This window comes from Helianthus annuus, chromosome 1 (assembly GCF_002127325.2).
Source record: "Helianthus annuus cultivar XRQ/B chromosome 1, HanXRQr2.0-SUNRISE, whole genome shotgun sequence".
Classification (NCBI taxonomy): Eukaryota; Viridiplantae; Streptophyta; class Magnoliopsida; order Asterales; family Asteraceae; genus Helianthus; species Helianthus annuus.
The window spans coordinates 146,679,860-146,686,200 of record NC_035433.2 but is presented as its reverse complement, the minus strand read 5'-3'; the positions used below and the strand labels follow the sequence as shown (position 1 = coordinate 146,686,200).

The 6,341-nt window shown below is 35.3% G+C and overlaps 1 long non-coding RNA gene across 1 annotated transcript; it reads right to left on the bottom strand.

Moving 5' to 3' along the window:
- Window positions 1–1,502: 1,502 nt before the first annotated feature.
- On the bottom strand, window positions 1,503–4,355 carry LOC110883830. The gene is made up of 3 exons (XR_002560687.2): window positions 2,370–4,355; window positions 1,786–1,849; window positions 1,503–1,681 (listed from the first exon to the last, which is right to left on the bottom strand). It is a non-coding gene; the product is annotated as an uncharacterized LOC110883830 (long non-coding RNA).
- Between the last annotated feature and the right edge of the window lie 1,986 nt (window positions 4,356–6,341).

The window sequence follows — 6,341 nt, the reverse complement described above, 5'->3', positions numbered from 1 at the left end:
TCACAAAGATCTAAACCTAGCTTTCTCTCACTAACACATAGTCTCCCTCTCTCTCTAGAATACACACTGTGATGGAGAATGGATGGGATCTTGTGAGATGTGCACCAAGCACTAAAGGGTTGCCCTAATCTACACAATACACACATATATATAGGCTAGGGACTAAACCCGGACAAAACACATTGTCCGGGATACAAAACAATACAATAATCCGAAACACTAGAAAGTAGTCTGAAATGCCTTCAGCAATTGATAATCTTCATTATCATTGACTTTAACTTGGACTTCTGCTTTGGTTGACACAGAACTGATAAGCGACAGTTACCCTGCAGGAACTGCACTTACAGTCTCTCCCTTAACTGTTGCTATCAGTTCTATCTGACATTGATATCTTCAGTCACCGGATACTGCACTTACAGACTCCACCTTGACTGATGATATCATAGCTGCTTTCAACTTTGGCTGAGACTTGATCTTTCTGGCAGAGCACAACGATCTTCAACCCTTCTAATTAAAGACTTGCTGACGATCACTTAAATGGCCTCTTTGTGAAACCCGAAGAATCCAACATCAAACACTGTTGATCCTCCCCCTCAATCTACTCCTGAATCAAGTTAACGCGAACCGACCTACAACCATATGTAAGAATATCGCTCGATACATTAATCATCAAACCTAACCAACAGCAGAAAGAAACATTGGATTTCCAATGCCCAGCCTTGAACACTTTAAATTTCACAAAGACATGAAGCTCAGTTCGATACGTTAATAACAAACTGAACTTTGTAAAAGTACATCCACCATCTTGATCAGAGTCTTCAACCGAGTGTCTGAAATCATTTAATCTCGAATCTTCAAGATCCAATCTCGTATCTTCACAAATCCACCAATTACCCAATGACTTTCGTCTCTGATCTCCCCCTCAATGTAAGAACCCCTATTTCGAGAATCCGTTCAGACACCCACTTGGAAGAGGTACCAAGAAGACTAATCTTCTATACTCTAAACGGCATACGATAAAGGCATGACCTTCAACTACTTGCCAAACGAACAATTTGCTTCATCACGTCAACACTTGATTAAACCTCGAACAAACTTGACAAAACTCAATCATACACTAGCTCTAACTTGCTTCATGTTATAAACACTTCGCCACCGGTAAGATTAACACTAAGTTAATCTCAAAGATAGTAAACATGAACTTGTTTCGATGTAGCACCACGAGCTTTTGATTTACAAAGAAAATAGGAATTTCAAAAATTTTTACTCCCCCTTTTTCTTTTTAAACAATACAAAAATCCAAGCAAGTCGTATTCTCTTCACCTCCTCACTTGATCCGAACAACATAAGTACCATAAAACTTTTCGATAATCCGAAACCGACTTCAAGTTTCCAAACTACACATAATTCTGACTCTTAGTTAGTTATCCGGTACCTAATTTGATCTCGTGTCATCAACAACCTAATTTCAGTTGTAGCTAAACAAGTTACAAGCACTCAAGGTTAATCAACAACCTAATTTCAGTTGTAGCTAAACAAGTCAAATTTGATCTCGTGTCATCATTTCAAAACTTAAAAACTTGAGCAAAACCATGGAAAATCAAGAGTAACACACACCTTCAAGAAACCTTTACCAAGATATCTGAACCTCCATCTCTTAAATCCAAAGCTTCATATATACCTATAAACCATTTTTTTCAAATAAATTTTATAAATTTCTCATGAACCAATACAACACTTATATACAAGCTACTCAAAGTATAAATAACTGCTAAAACACCAAACCTGTAGAAGCGCCGCTAGGTACGGCAACTCTGGCCAAAGTTCCATCGGAAAGAGTAACATCAACCTTAAATTAATCAATCAATTAATCATCAACACCAACAATCACAGCATAACACATTCCGATTTACTCATTTACAACCCGTACTGTTCCCACCCGAACTGCTTTAACGGGTCAGAATAATCAATTAAACTTCTACATAACCTAAAATTCAACTTGAAATTTTCACCTAATCAACTAACTAGAACTAAAACTAAAAACAAACGAGCATTATGAATCACTACAAATCTGAAACTAACTACAAATTTTCACCTAATTAGCTAACTAGAACTAAAATTAACAAAAACCGATCATAACAAATCACTACAAATCAACAATCAAACACATGAACTTCGGGACGAATGTCATAATTTTCACGAATCTGTGGAGTTTTATCAATAAAGTTTAACTCTTGAAGCATTTTCAGTTTATTATATCCACAAAAAAAAAAACCATGAACATGCAGATTACTACTTACAGGGTCTGAATAAACAACCACAAAACGCTTTTTGAATAAATGCGAAGAAAATAGGGTTCTTGCACTTACCTTAATCACGTCAGTCCTTAATTGGTTTTCAGATCTCCGATTAAGGTCTAGAATCGGATGGCTTCCGATTTATGTTCCTCTTCCTTCGGTTCGCGTTCAATCAAAGGAGAGATTAGATGGATTCAATGGAGATGTTGCGTGTCCGGTTTGTTTCTCTCTTTATCGTAATGCCAAAACAAGCTAATTAAACAAAAAGAGAAGAGGGGGTATCAATACGAGATCTCTGGGGATGAATTTTGGGAGGGGAATCCATTTAGGGTTAAAGAAAAATAGGGGAAAAGCAAAAACGAACATGTTTTAGGAGAGAGATACAAGAGAAAGGAGAGGGAAATTAGAAATTTTTTGGGAAATGGTGGGAAACAAAAATTAAAGTTATATTTTTTTCATAAATTACATAAAATAATAATAAAAAAAACTATATTTATATTACGTTTGAAAGATTTGTGTTGTGTATGAAAATCATGTCATAAATATGAACCCGAACATGACCCGACTGAATTTAAGTTATGCAATCTTATGTTAATTTCTCTTTTAAGTTATAATTATAGTATAAAATACACACCCAAATTATTTTATAACATAAAATATATTGTAATATAGAATATAATATAAATGGGTTAAACGAGTCAACCCGATAACCCGACCGGTTTAACCTGAACCCGCCTACTTGAGTTGAATGGGTCCACGGGTTCAACCTGAAACTGACCCAAACCCGTTTAGACAAAATTCAAACCCGTAAATGTCGTGTTAGGTTCGTGTTATTTTTCGGGTCGTGTTAGAATTCACACTCTACTCACTATAGCATTCTTACAACTAGGTCAACAACCCTAAATGACATTCATTGGGCCTAATTGACCATCATTGAGATTAACAACCCTAACTGGCCTTCATTAGGCCTAATTGACCTTTATTAAGCCCAACTAACTATCATTGAAGCTAGCTGACAATCATCAGACCTAGTTGACTTTCATTGGGCCTAATTGACCATCATTGAGCTCAAAAACCGTAATTAACCATCATTTGGCCTAAATGACCATCATTGGGTCTATTTGATCACCACTGGCCATCACTGAGCCTCAACAACTCTAGTTGACCTTCATTGAACCAAGTTTACCATCGTTAGGTCTAATTGACCGTCATTGGGCGTAATTGGCCATCATTGATCTTAACAACTCTAACTAGCCTTCATTAGGACTAATTGACCTTTATTAAGCTCAACTAACTATCATTGAAGCTAACTGACAATCATTAGACCTATTTGACTTTCATTGGGCCTAATGGGCCTTCATTGAGCTAAAAAACCGTAATTAACCATCACTTGGCCTAAATGAGCATCGTTGGGTCTATTTGATCACCACTGGGCTTAATTGGCCATCACTGAGCCTCAACAACTCTAACTGAGCTTCATTGAACCTAGCTTACGATCGTTGGGTCTAATTAACCGTCATTGTGCCTAATTGACAATCATTGAGCTAAACAACCCTGACTGACCTTCATTAGGCGTAATTGACCTTTAAGAACCCAAATAACCATCATTGGGCCTAAATGACTTGTTCTAATTGACCGGTTATACCAACTAACCGAACGGATTATTGAAATTAACCGATTTATGCAACTCTATGACATACTAGTGTCCATCGTGATCCAATAAGGTCCGATATCGTCCATTAAGCCATATACGACTTCTTGTTGTAAGAGTCTTGTATCATCATCATCATCATCATCATCATCATCATACTCAGTAAATCCCACCAGTAGGAAAGCTAAGGTAGGAAATCTGTCACACCCCGACCCGCAGTGAACAAGGTGATCAGGGCATGATTGGTTGATACAAAGCTCACGACGTACTATGTAATCGTCCAATATTTATTAATTTCCCATTTAAAAGAAAATCCAAGTAACACATAATCCAATCAAACAATACATAAACCAAAATGTTTATAAATTAGTTATTTATATGTAATATTTTTCTTAATAATTTGTTATTTATCTACGATTCGATTTAAAATTTTAATTATATATAAAAAAAAGAAAAATAATTAATTGTTATAGATAATATAAAAAAGAAAAAAGATTTATATATATATATATATATATATATATATATATATATATATAGGGGACCGCTAAAATGAGAACCACTTCCAGTTGTAAGAACCATAGGAACCACTTTATAGCCTTTAGATCAACTTGATGGATGGATGAGATTAAAAGTAACAAAAACTAATATTAAATAAAATTTGTCTTATTATGTCTTTTATATTTTAATCAAAAAGGGTAGATTGGTAAAATAACTCTTTTTTTGTCTTTTTCACTTTATTATTTTTTAATTACTTTTTGTTTTATTATATTACTTTTTATTTTTTAAAAAGATTTCTTTATTAAACAAAAATTTTGAAAATCAGATTTTTTATATAAAAAAAATTTATGCGCTTTTTTTTACCACCCTTTTTTTACGCGCGTTTTTTACGCTCCGTTTTTTCACGCCTATTTTGCGACCGTAGTTTTTAAGTGCCGTTTTTAGGCCCGGTTTTAGGCGCCGTTTTTTGCCGCGCCGTTTTTTGCCGCGCCGTTTTTTACGTCACGTTTTTTACAAGCCGTCCCGTTTTAGCGCGCCGTTTTAGCGTCACGTTTTTTTACAAGCCGTCCCGTTTTTTGTCGTCCCGTTTTAGCCGTCCCGTTTTCTTCCGTCCCGTTTTAGCCGTCCCGTTTTTTTACAAGCCGTCCCGTCTTACGCCCTGTTTTTTTACGTTTTACGCGTCGGTATTTTACGTTTTACGCGTCGGTTTTTTACGTCTTACGCGTCGGTTTTTTACGTTTTACGCCTCGGTTTTTTACGTTTTACGCGTCGGTTTTTACGTTTTACGTGTCGGTTTTTTACGTTTTACGCCCCGTTTTTACGTTTTACGCGTCGGTTTTTTACGTTTTACGGCCCGTTTTTTTACGTTTTACGCGTCGGTTTTTTTCGTTTTACGTGTCGGTTTTTTACGTTTTACGTGTCGGTTTTTTACGTTTTACGCGTCGGTTTTTTACGTTTTACGCGTCGGTTTTTACGTTTTACGTGTCGGTTTTTTACGTTTTACGTAAAACTTTTTACGTTTTACGTAAAAATTTTACGTAAAACTTTTTACGTTTTACGTAAAACTTTTTACGTTTTACGTAAAACTTTTTACGTTTTACGTAAAACTTTTTACGTTTTTACGAAAAAAAAATTACATTTTACGTAAAACTTTTTACGTTTTACGTAAAAATTTTTACGTTTTACGTAAAAAACGTAAAAATTTTTACGTTTTACGTTTTACGTAAACTTTTTACGTTTTACGTAAAACTTTTTACGTTTTACGAAAAAAATTACATTTTACGTAAAACTTTTTAAGTTTCACGTTTTTACGTTTTACGATAAAACCGAACGCAACAGAAAATCGCACACTCGGGGGGTGTCTCAGATAGTTTACTATCATCATCGACGCCTAAAAAAAACCCAACAAACAAAAATCAAAAGAACGAGTGGATTTTTGAAAAAAAAAACGAAGTTTTGGCTCAGATTTTCCGATAAATCAGAGGCTGCAAAGTGGGGTTGCAGGTTCAAAAACCTACCCTCCGCCGTTCTTGCCGCGCCATCGTCATCAAAATATGCGGTTTTTTTTTTCATCATCATCGCCCCCCAACTAAAACCGGATCACAACCTACATAGTTCACTGTTCGAAAAAATACCAACAAAGGAATATGGTTCAAACATATTCAACACAGATTCAAACATATTCAAACATGGGTTTGAATATGATTCAAACTAAAAAGGAACAAAAGAACATGATTCAAACATATTCAACACAGATTCATAAAAAAATCCAACAGATTCAAACCCATATTCAAACCCAGATTCAAACCCATATTCAAAGCCACAAGACAAACCCACAAAGATTCAAACCCATATTCAAACCCACAAGAACATCATTCAAACATCAAACAAAA